At 35.3% G+C, this 12,969-nt stretch overlaps 1 pseudogene; it reads left to right on the forward strand.

The window, feature by feature from the left end:
- Positions 1-1,021: 1,021 nt before the first annotated feature.
- LOC138148180 (acidic leucine-rich nuclear phosphoprotein 32 family member B pseudogene) lies at positions 1,022-2,136 on the forward strand (annotated as a pseudogene).
- The last annotated feature ends 10,833 nt before the right edge of the window (positions 2,137-12,969 follow it).

The following is a 12,969-nucleotide window of genomic DNA, read 5'->3' on the forward strand; positions in this document are numbered from 1 at the left end:
TACATATGTGAATGTGTGTATATATGTTTACAGGTATACATAGATAGAGGGCACGGGACAAATTTAACAGGAAGGGATGATACTTAAAAGGTGAAATTAAGAGGTGAGCGGGATATAATGAGAGGAGATGGGGAGAGACAGAGTGGGGCAACTATCTCATACAGAAGAGGCAAGGGAAAATGGTTACAATGGAGGGGAAGAATAGGAAGGCAAAAGGGAATGGGTCAACCTTATTCCTATTGAATCTGGCTTGAGGAGGGAGGGAAATACACACTAAATAGGGGATCTCACCCTCCAGGAGAATAGGGGGGGAGGGCATGTGAGGGGGGATGATGGAAGGGAGGGCAGGCTGGGGCGGAGGGAAGTTGGAAGCACCCACTTTTGAAAAGGGACAGGATCAAAGTAGAGAATAGAACAAGTGGGATGTGGGATAGGAGGGAGGGAAATATAGTCAGTCTTTTACAATATATCTGCTATGTTATTGTTTTGCATTAGCCACACATGTACAACCTATACTGGACTGCTTATCTTCCAAGTAAGGGTGGGTGATAAGGGAGGAAGGGAATGAATCTGGAATCCAAAGTTTTAAAATCAAATGTTTAAATATATATATATATATATATATATATATATATTATTATTATTATTATCAATATTGTTTTACATGTAATTGGGAAATATAGAGATCCACCATGCCCTACTGGAAAAATTGAAACGGGTATGGGAGAAAATATGGGAGAGAGCAGATCAGAGGTGGGGATATCCTGTGGGACTGCTGTTTTGGGGGGATGGGTGGGGAAAAAACGGGGAGAAAATTTGTAACTCAAAATCTGACTGAAACGAACGATGTAAATCAGAAGTTAATAAAGCATTAAAAAAAAATCCTGAGGGAGCCTCCCTCCCTCCCTCATGGAATTGCCTTTGGACAGTTCATTCTGCAGATGAACAAGCCCCTCCTCTCCCCACTCCTGCCCCCGGAAAGTTAGTTTGAATGGGGAGAAGGGTGGTGAGAAACATAGACATGAAGAGGAGGATCCACCTAGAGCTGAGCAACCAGACCCTGTCACATGTAAAACAACTTTTCCTGGACAATTTGCAGGACACATAATGGGAAAATTGAGGGTTTAACTGTTGAATTTGTGAATTTAGAGTTACTCAGCTTAACAAATGTTGGGTTGTATACAGTCAAAAATCTCCCTGAATTATCTAAGCTGTAAAAGCTTGAACTCAATGACAATAGAATTTTTGGAGGTCTCGATATATTATTAGAAAAACTTTCAAATCTCACACATCTAAGACTAAGTGGAAACAAACTGAAAGATATCAGCAACTTGGAACCTTTGAAAAAGCTGGAGTATCTAAAAAACCTGCACCTGTTTAACTGTGAGGTGACAAAACTGAATGATTACTGAGAAACTGTCTTCACATTCCTTCCACAATTAACATACCTTGATGGATATGACCAAAAGACAAAGAAGCCCCTGACTCTGATGCTGAAGTAGATAGGTAGATGATGAAGATGATGAAGATGAATTTTATAAAGATGATGATGAAGAGGATGACATAAAAGGAGATGATTGTGAATATGATGTCAGTGGAGAGGAAGAAGAATTTGGACATGATGGAGAAGTTGATGATGACGAAGATGAGTATGAGGATGATGAAGACAAAGAGGAAGAAGAAACTGGGAAAGGTGAAAAGAGGAAGAGAGAAACAGATGATGAAGGAGAAGATGATTAAGACCCCAGATGATCTGAAAAAGAACTATTCTGTATTGTGTAGACTGCTCCCATTGATTTTAGCTGTAAAAAGAAGTGGTAGCTATAATCCAAGCCCCCAGGACACCCAAAGAGACAAAGAGTAGTTCCTTTGACATTCTACATTCCTCTTATCAATCCCCATTGGATATCCAAGGTACCAACAAATTTGGGGAATTAACCCCAACAAAATAGTCAGAGTTATTAGGTTTTCTTATATGGCTATTGCTACAGCAGAAGAGGAGTTGTGATCGGTGAGTCATGATTGTTGATGGCTACCAGTTACACCGAGGCTGTAATACCATTTTTACTTTCTATACAACAAAAGAAGCTTTATAAATAAAATCTTAACATTTTTAATGTGTTAAAAGAAAAAAAAAGAAAACAGGTGAAAATATACTATGTTAAGATTATGCATGTGGGGCAACTAGGTGACACAGTGAATAGAGCACTGGCCCTGGAGTCAGGAGGACATGAGTTCAAATCTGACCTCAGATACTTAACACTTACTAGCTGTGTGACCTTGGGAAAGTCACTTTACCTCAATTCCCCCCCTCCAAAAAAGAAAGAAAGAAAGAAAAAGATTATGCATGTGTAGTAGGAGCTACACTATATGAGAGAAGTTCCTTGAGGTCAAGGACTGTCTTTTGAGCTCATTTTTTTTTGTTATCTACATTACTTAGTATTGTGCCTATCTATCACAGAGTAGGAGCTTAATAAATGCTTAATGATTAATTGATTGTTAACTCCTCAGAGTCAGAGAGACCTGTCTTTCACATGATCTCAGCAGATATCATTAAAATGAAGTGGAGTCAAGATAAGTCAAGACCATGCATATCTAGGAATTTGACTTGATGATAGAAAACTTGTAAGGCCAAGGTCCACATAAACCACAGTGCAAGGACAACAATGCACTCCACAAGTTGAACATAATCTGAATTTAAAAGGGGAAAGAGCTTTCTCATCCTTCTAGAAGATAACTGTCAATGGATAGAACACTAGGTCTGTATTCAGAAAGATCTAATTTCAAAATGGGTCTCAGATCCTTATTACCTCTGTGACCTTGTCAAATGATTTATCTGCTTCCCACCTCATCTTCCTCAATTTAAAACAGATAGAAATAGAACCTACTTTCAGATGTTGTTGTAAGGATTAAATGAGATAATAATTGAAAGTGTTTTGCAAAGTTCCTGGCACATAGTGGGCATGTTTCTTTCTATCTAAGAAAATAACTTCAAAAAAAAAAGTTAAAATGGAAAGTACACTGGATTTAGAATCAAAAGACATTGATTAGAATCATGGCGTTCCCACTTAATTATTTATTTGACTTTAAGAAAATGATTTATCCTAAAATCTTTAAGACCCTATGGATCTTTAAATCCGTTATTGAATGCCCATTATTTGTGTTCTTCCTAATACGGAGGACCCAAACAGCTGGGAAAAGAAAGAAGAGTAAAACCCTGCCATAACGGAATGTTAAGGTTTGACAAAAAAATCACTTATGGTTGGTGAAAAGTAAATTAATTCTCCACCTGCTAAAGGAATCTTTAAATCATTGATGTTGATATAATTTGGTATAATATAATTATGAGTTATTATTAATATTGATTATGGATAAACACTTGGTGCATTTATGCAATACGAGTTACTCCTGAACAGCCACACATGTGAAATTATTTGATCTTGCGTGAAAATTTGGATGAAATAACCAGTCACAAAATTCCAGTGTGTGTGTGTGTGTGTGTGTGTATTTCAGAACTTAAAAATCTAGAGAAGGAACTCACACTTGCCTGATCAAAGATCTAAAAAATTTACCTAGTAGAAACTAAGCTTCTGGCTACTCCTATTCTCTTCTCCAATATGACCACTTCAAAATTTTGTTATATTCTGAATGGCCAGGAAAGCCTAGACATCAGTGTTCCTTTCTCCTCATCTCTGCTTTGGATTATCTGCCTAATGTTATTTTGTCCTCCATTTTATCACGAATTTTCCCATCCCTGAAGTGTACTTTCATCTTAGCCATCTGGTTTAAGTCTCTTCAAGGTTTGGGATAAATTATACAAAGGTATCACCAAAATGTTTTGTAGAGAACTAGAGGACAGTACTTCTACATTTGAAGGATCTAGAATCTTATCCTTTTGTGGACTTCCCTGAAAGACATTATAACCTCTACACACTTTAAGAGTTATAATGACTAAATTCATGGCCTTTATGAGATCTGGTATCTGAAAAAAAAAACATAATTGATCATCAACTCTTTTATTATAAAACTTTCTGTGCTTATTTTATTAAATAACAAGGATAACAGATACATATCCAATTTACCAGGCTTTGTATTCTTGTAGAATTTACCAGAATATAGTTTTTCTAGCAAGACTGGAAAAACTGGAATCCACTTCTGGGTGTTGGAAGGAGACTTTAGTGGAGGCTAGGAATATTGATTTTAAAATGTAAATTTACAATTTAGACATTTAAGGTATCTTATCATACAGTTTTCTATGTTGGATTATGAAATTAATTATTTAAAAATACTGCATTTTATATGTAACTTTATTTTTTTATGGATCAGAATATCTGTTTTACATATCCACCCTAATGAAAAAGATGTAATCCTTTTTTAATTAAGTACAGAATTTTCAAGAAATTATGATTCCCCTCCAAAAAGGAAAAAAAAAATCATTGCAGGGAGCAAATATGATGATGGACTTTTCAAACCTAAATTGGCATTTAGATCTTACCAAACACATATCTGGGACCTCTTATACTTAATAGGAACTGACAAAGGAACAGAGGGCATTAAAAACCACACAGTTTTAAGATTCAAAATATTAACTTAGTTTTTAATGTACCAAAAATATTATTTTAAATAAAATTAATATAATAAAAATTAAATTAAAATTTTAAATAAAAAAATAAAATTTTATATAGAGCATTAAAATGTAAAGAGTTCTTTATATTTATTTTATTTGATAAACAGATCAATTCTATCTTATAAACGAGGAAGGGAATTGAAGTTGAAAGAGTTGAAACAAATTGTGCAGGGTGACATAGCTAGTAAAGTTTAGAAACAGGATTTGCACTTTTGTCATCCTGATCCTCTATACATTATGCCACATTTAGCTTCAATGACAAATGAGTAGACATACCACTAGAAAGCTATGACATCAATATTGACATTCTCACCACAAATGAGACTAAAATCAGTAAGAAAATAGTAATTGGGTATAAAGCCAATGATGGCAGTGCTTCTGAGGACTGCTGCTGTGAATAACTTTAAGAGTCTAATCACATAGTATAATGAATTCTCTATTTATTCAGCAATAAACTAAAGTATGACAATCAAGAAACTTAAGCATAACATTTACAACAACATAACAAGTTATTACTAAGGTGGCCACATAGTCATAAACAAAACATATCATTCAATATATCTTATAGTCATCTTTAAGGGGTACCAGAAAATACAAACACCATCCACCCCTAGGTCACAGTAAGTTATTATCTCCTCAGTCAATACAGAGTATCCAAAGTAAATTCTCTTACATCTTGACTAGAGGCTGGCATCCAATCATCCTTAAGCCAATCATCCTTAAGGGGTAGCAGAAAGTACAAATACCATCCAACCCTAGGTCACAGTAAGTTACAAATCTCATCAGTCAATACACAGTATACACAATTAAGTCTTCTTTCATCTTGACTGGAGGCTGGCTTCCAAACTCCATGGCTCCTCCTCCAATGACTGACCACTCCCAACTCTTGCCTTGATTCACACATAGGCAGCTCTCTGCTCCTGTTCCATATCTCAACTAACAGGGACTGCTACACTCCAAGCTCTTTGCAGTTTCTGGTTCTAAGAAAACAAAATTTAACAGGGCTACAACAATATTTAGACACATTACCAGCACTATCATTTCAATTCAGTTTCTGTCTAAGAAACCAATACAGAACAACAGACAGGGCTTTTGTCTAAGGAATCAACACAGATCAATAGACAGTTTCTGTCTGAGAAATCAACAGAGGACAACAGACAGGGCTACTGACTGAGAAATCAATTGTCTGAGAAAGTAACACAGATCAACAGACAGAACGCCAACATCACAAACAATTCTCTGTCTCAGTTCTGCCTGTTCTCAGCTCTGCCCATGCTCTTATCTGTCCCTTCCTGTTCCACCCTTTTTATTAGCTTCTACTACCATGGGCTCCCATGTGATTACATTTGGCCTATTAAAAGGCAGGGAAGATCTTCAAATTCCCCCAGGCCTATTAAGGGCAGCGAAGATCTTCAAACTCTCTTAGGCCTATTAAGGATTATACAATGTATACTGTTTCTAATCAAAGACTCTTGATACAATCAAAGGTGAGGCTCAAAGGTACTTGGTTAGCTAAAACTCAATCCAGAAAAACAGCAGAAAATCCTATTTTGCTTGCCATTATACTGTATGAGTTGTTCTTTTATCCAGATACACTTTCTTAGATTTTCTAGGTTTCTTTTGGTTTTATCAGTTATTCAAAGTCAAAAACAGCAATAATTTCATGTGAATATGCCAACAAAACAACATGTTTTCAGACTTTTATCATAATGTTGCTGTAAAGTCTAGTTCCCTGCATTGATACCATTATTCTAATTGTAGTAGCACTGATATGTATATGCATATGTGTATGTGCATATAAACATATATGTGTGTGTGTGAGTGTGTGTGTGTGTGTATGTGTGTGTGTGTGTAATCCTCATCCTAAAGTCTATAGTAATGGGACTCTCTCCTTATAGGTAAAAATGAAGGTACAACCCTATCTGCTCTTCATGAAGGAAGGGGCAGGGTTAGCAAATAAACAAGGAGCTTCAAGTCTTTATGGTTCCTCCTTCAGGAGTCTTCAGTTCTGGTCTCCTTTGGAAACTCATATCATCAAGTCACTTCAAGAACTCCTGATTTCTGTCTTCTAACTTCAAGAGATAAGATGGGCCAAATCCACTTTAGGTTGATAAAGTAAAAGATTCTGGGAAGACATGAAAGGAATCCGCTATCTTCATCATGTTCCTATCTCCAGATTGCTACTTTAGAGACAGAAGGAAGTTTTCCCCTTGGGTGATATCTAGGACACTTTATTGGCTGACCTGAACTATCTTTCTCCCAATGGGAGAACTCCTTCACTCTGAAATTTCTGTTACATATATTCCTGTGTAAACCTACTTGGATTTCTGTTTTGCAAATATTTTGATTAAGAGACTTCTTTGCTGTTTACCATGTGTGTTCACTGTGAAAATACTATTGAATTGGAGAAGGATCAAACCTTGCATATAGACCTTGGGGGTCCCCCTTCTCTCAAAATGACAGAGGATTCAGAAGTTAAATGGAACCTGATCATAGTTCCTAGATGAGCAATATTTAAGAGAGCAGACAAGTATACTTTTAGCTTAGTACCTATTCTCATGAAATTAACTAGTTTAATAACTGCTTACTAATGGGTTTACCTATTCATAAAATGGAAAGAAGCATTGGAGCAAAAAAGTTTAAAGAAAACTTGATAAGAGACTTGGTTAAACCACACCAGTCTACGAGCAATTACAAATAAAACTAGAAGAAGAAAAAAAAAACAGAAATCAAATGGATATAATATGTTAAAAGTTCAATAACTTTTTATTTTTTATGATTGAGTATGGTAATGCCACCATACTGGAGCTTTACCACTAGAGCCTCAATGCAATGAACAAGAATAAGGAGATGAATAGGACCTGTGATTTCATTGTTTTGGGAACTCTTGGATGAAAAAGCTAATTCTACCAATGAAAGTTGGCATTTTCTGAGTAATTTATAGTCTTAAGGTTACCTAGTCAATATGTTTTAGAGAACTTGATTGAACTAAATTCTTTTTGGCTTTGATGGACAGATCTTTAACCACTACACCAGTTTTATCAAACTCAAATAGAAATAAATTCCTATAGGACACATATTGCCTTAGAAAACCACATTATTAAGAACATCTATATTGCATTATATTTTTATTCATTTTTTAAACATGTCTCAATTACATTTTAATCTGGTTTGGACAGCACTCAGGAATTGTGTGTGTGTGTGTGTGTGTGTGTGTGTATGTCAATGTGTGTTTGTCAAAGGGGCAGGGGAGGCAAGGTTGCTAGGAGGGACTGATTCCCCTGCGTAACTCATGCTACCCATTGAAATAAAAAAAAATGGCAGTAGAGAAATAGAACTGACAGAAACCTGTGCTAAACCATGTATATTCTACAGAAGCCCCATTAGAGGCACATCCATTTTAAAAGAGTTGAGAAATTGAGTCTCCAGATATTTAAAATATAAGAAGGTAACAAATGATTGTGGGAATGATACACTCAGATACAATCATTAGTTCTACTATAGAGAGCTAATCAAAAAAACATAAAACTTCTGATAGTCCTGCTTTTCCATCTCTGAAATGTCTAAATATATGTATATATATATATATATATATATGTATATGTATATATATGTGTGTGTGTGTGTGTGTGTGTGTGTGTGTGGATGACATTTTTAATGAAGATATTAGTAGGGAAAAGACAATCATATCGTAAAACAAGAAAGGCAATGTGTCCTAATGGATAGAGACCTACCCTACAAGCCAAAAAAAATGTGAGTTTAAGTCCCTCCTCAGAGACATTCTGGGTGTATGTTTCTGGGCAAATCATTTAACCTCTCATACTCCAGGCAATTCCCTAAGGTTACAAGTTTTAAAGTACCAACTTGCACCAGAAAGGGTTTCCTCACTTGGAATTTTCCATGCTGCTGAAATTATAGGTACAAAGTATATCTTTACAGTCATACAATTGACAGAAAAGTAGAAAAACCAAAGACCTCATGGTATCTATTATTTACTGACCATAAAATGCTATTTTATTAAAAGGACAAAAACAGCCTCTTAAAGTCTCTTTTCCAAGTTTGTTTCGTGTTAATTTTAAAATAAGATAATATTCATTCAAAGATGCAATGGCACAGATAGATTATCTTTAATAACCTGACTAATAATATCAAGTGAGGCATAAAAATTGAAGGTATATGTCTCCATTTAAAGATCAGTTAAAAGAACTGGAGATATTTTGCCTGGAGGAGAGAAGACAAATGAAACCTAATGACTGCCTTGAAATATTTGAATGATGGTCACCTGGAAGATTAGACTTATTTTATTTGGCCTCAGAGTCCAAATCAATGAGTCTGGGTGGCAGTTTCAGAGAAATGTATGAAAAATCTTCAACATTATTACTACCCAAAGGTAGAAAGTCTTGCCTTAAGAGATAATGGGAACCAACTTACTAGACATCTCCTAGAAAAGGTTATGTGAAAAATTGTTAGAGATATTGTAAAGGGGGTCATTGTTCAGGTACATGTTGGACTCAACTACTTGGGGAGGTCCCTTATGAAATTATGACATGTGATTCTACACGTTAAGGAGTACAGGTTTCAAAGAGAGCAACCTTCTAATTTTTATCCACTTTGGCTTCATTTTGTCTTCTGAGCCAGGAAAAACAAGCCTAAGACCCCCTTGGAAATGACATGTCTTCAAATCCTAGAACAAGGAGATTATATGCTGCCTAGCTCATTTCTTCTGGCTAAAACACAATTCTTCTCTAGCTCCTCATATTTACAGACCTTCCTTTCTGGATGGTAGCATTGCTAAGGGCCTGATTTTTGTCCATGACTGACAATTTTATTTCCAAATCAGAATATGTGGGGTACAACACTTCTTAGCTTCTAGGAAAGATATTAATGAGTCAGTGAAGAGCTATTCTCTTCCCTCTTGCTGTAAGAAAAAATAGTGCAAGAAAAATATGAAAGATTGAGTAGAAATGACTTAGAAGTTGTTTATTGGTTGATGTCCCAGAAAACACAAAAGCACATCTTATTTCATTCTCTGATTTTATTTTATATTTCTCTTTCTTGCTCTTATCTCTGGTGTTTTATTCCAGATTAATCTTGACAAAGGAACTTTTTCAGTAAAGTATTTTTCTCCTTCTCAAATTTACTCTCTATGTCTGATAGTACACTAAGTAGGTCACTCTCATTATTGCAATTCAAAGATTCATAGGAAGGCCCTAGGACTTATTCAAATGCTTAAAATATTGTAGTGTCCAGATCTCTTGTAGAGGACAATGCTTTGTGTACATTGACCATTTTACTATCTGAATTGAAAGAGCACATTTATTGGCAGCAAAGTTTATGGTGGACACTAGGAGTTCTGGGTTAAATCTAGGATATGGGAAGGACAGGTTTGATAGTCTTTCCTGGTCTGATTATTTGAAACAAGATATTATGTCTCCACATTCCAAGGAACCTTGAAACTGAATTTTTAATAGACATTTTTTTTCTCTGTCTTATCTTCTTTAGAATTAATACCAGATCCATTTGTAGGGTTCAAATTAGTCCCTTGAATGAATCAGAATTAAAGTAACAGAAACATGATAGACCACAATTAAAAATGATATCCAGGTTTTTGAACCCTTTCATCATTGGGATTTTCTCTGCTGCATTTCTGCCTTCCCAGCTTTTATAGTTTCCCTTCCTTTAGCTCCATGTGTCTTCCATTAATCTTATCAGGAAAATGTCTCCTGGATTCAGTGAACTGACCTTTCTTTTTTTTTTTTAATTGACAGTCTTCTATTTTCTTTCCCTCCTTTTTTCCCCAAGGAAGGGAAAAGTAACAAAAACCCTTGTAACTAATATGCATCTTCAAGCAAAACAAATTCTCATAGTGGTCAAAAATATATGTTTCATACTGTAGCCTGAATACATTAGTTATGTCAGGAGGTAGATATTATTTTTTATCATAAGTTATGCAGAATTAATATTTGGCCACTATAATGATCAGAGTTTTTAAATCTTTTAATATTTTACAATATTGTATAGCAAAAAAAAAAATGTCTTCCTGGTTCTCTTCACTTCACTCTTCATCAGTTTATACAACGTTTCATAGTTTTCACTGGCATGATTCCCCTTTGTCATTTTATGTAGCACAATACTATTTTACTTATTTATTTATCATAGTTTGTTCAAGTATTCCCCAATTGATATCATCTTTTTAGTTGCTAGATATTCACCTCCTCCAAAAGATCTACGGTCACCCCAATGTTTACCGAATTAGTGTTATTCTTCATCTTGTCACTACCTTCTGATTATTATTTGGAGCAGAATAGGAGGGAGAAAAGAAGAAGACAGAGTAGGGAAATAACATCTCATAAAGGAATGACTGGGTTATGGATACCAGTGAATATTTTACAATCACTTTAACCACTGGTTGGGGCCCCAATTTCTGTGATTAGGTTCTGGTTTCTGAGGACTACTCTCCTTTCATGAAAATCAGTTTCACAGTCAACCATATTCTAAACGTGGAGTCATTTTCAAACCTTTCCCTCCCCTTAATTTTCTGCACCAATCTTACCAAAAAGAAAAAAAAAAAGAAAAGGAAACTTTAAGCTTTGCACTTTCTCTTGTCATTTTTTGAATCCAATCCCTCATTACCTCACAACTTTGGTATGATATGCTAGCTATTTGACATTTGCATTTTAAACTCTTTTCAAAGCAATTGGCATGTCTTATCTCCTTTCATTCTTACTACACATCCTTAAGGAAGATATTATTACTTTGTTAATGAGGATTCTGGGACTAAAAGAGGTTAATTTCCCTCCCCCAGGTCACAGAAATACTTGGATAATCTATTAGATCATAGGGTCATAAATTTAGAATTAGAACCTCAGGCTGCTGAGTATCTCCTTTGTTTTCCGATTGAAGAGATTAAGGCATAGAGAGGGTAAATGCTTGCTCACATTAACGTATATAGGAAATGCCTACATTCAAACCCTGGGCCTCCTGATTCCAAATCTACTCCTCTATTATACCATGCTGCCTCTTTATTTCATATACTGGCACTAGATTAATATTCTTATAGCTAATGAGTGTCTACTGCTCAAAAACCTACAATGATAGCTTCCCTTTATTCCATACATGTTCAAAAGAGTATAATGGGTGTGAAACAAGAGTATTTGGGTCTTAGTACTGGCTTTGCTATTAATTAATACTAGTGTTGGCAAGCACTTCTGGAACTTGGTTTCTTTATTCTTATAAAATGAAGTCTTATCCAGGTCTAAATTCTTTGAAATATAAATTCTTGATTCTGTCATTCAAGGGCACTCAAAATGTATCCTTAGTTTTTAAACCAACCTCAGGCCCCTCTAGTTTACCACCCGTTATCATCATCATCATCATCTGATTCAGTCAAAATAGTAACTACACAGTTTGTCATTATGATTATTTCTAACTGTATATTTTCCTCATGCTATTCCTCCAACTTAAAATGTGGCCCCTCTTCTATTTCACTTAACCAAATTGTCCCACTTCAAGGCCTACATAAAAGAAAAAAAATCACCTCCATGGACCTCTTACAATAACTCCAGTCAACACCGACTTTTCCCTCTTTGGACCATACATAAAACTCATCATTAGGACTCCCACTCTTAGAAATTGCCAGAGCCTAATTAAGAATTTAATAAGGTGTGTGTGTGTGTGAGTTTAATCCTTATTTGCTTCATTTGTTTGATTTTTGTCTCCTCATTTAGATTGTAAACTCCCTGTGGAGAGGAGTAAAATAAATTTTTGATTTAAAGCTCCAAGGGATTTTAGAGATCATGGAGTCTAACCCAACTGAATAATTACACAGGGTTATAGTTAGCTCTTGTTATATTCCTCTTTATTAGTCTTTATTGTATATATATATATCTATATCTATATATATAGTATAAATATTGTGTATATATATTGTATATATATATAGTCTTTACTGTCTAGCAACTTAATAGGCAAATAGGCAATATTCAGGAAATGTTTCTTGAATCAAACTGACAATTGGAAAAATTACTAAGTAATTTATCAGTCCTTCCTTCCTTCCTTCCTTCCTTCCTTCCTTCCTTCCTTCCTTCCTTCCTTCCTTCCTTCCTTCCTCCCTTCCTTCCTTCCTTTCTCCTTTCCTTCTTTCCTTCCTTCCTTTCCTTCCTTCGTTTCTTCCTTCCTTCTTTCCTTCCTTTCCTCCTCCCTCCTTTCTTTCCTTCCTACTTTCCTTTTTTCTTCCCTTAATCCCCCTCTCTTTCTTTCTTTATGTTTCTTTTGCTCAGTCACTATTGTCTGTCTCTCTCTGTTTATCTCAGTCTCTGTCTCTCTGTGTCTGTTTCTCTATT

This window comes from Petaurus breviceps, unplaced genomic scaffold (assembly GCF_028583685.1).
Source record: "Petaurus breviceps papuanus isolate PSGF00001 unplaced genomic scaffold, PetGlider_PUasm1.0 90822, whole genome shotgun sequence".
NCBI lineage: Eukaryota > Metazoa > Chordata > Mammalia > Diprotodontia > Petauridae > Petaurus > Petaurus breviceps.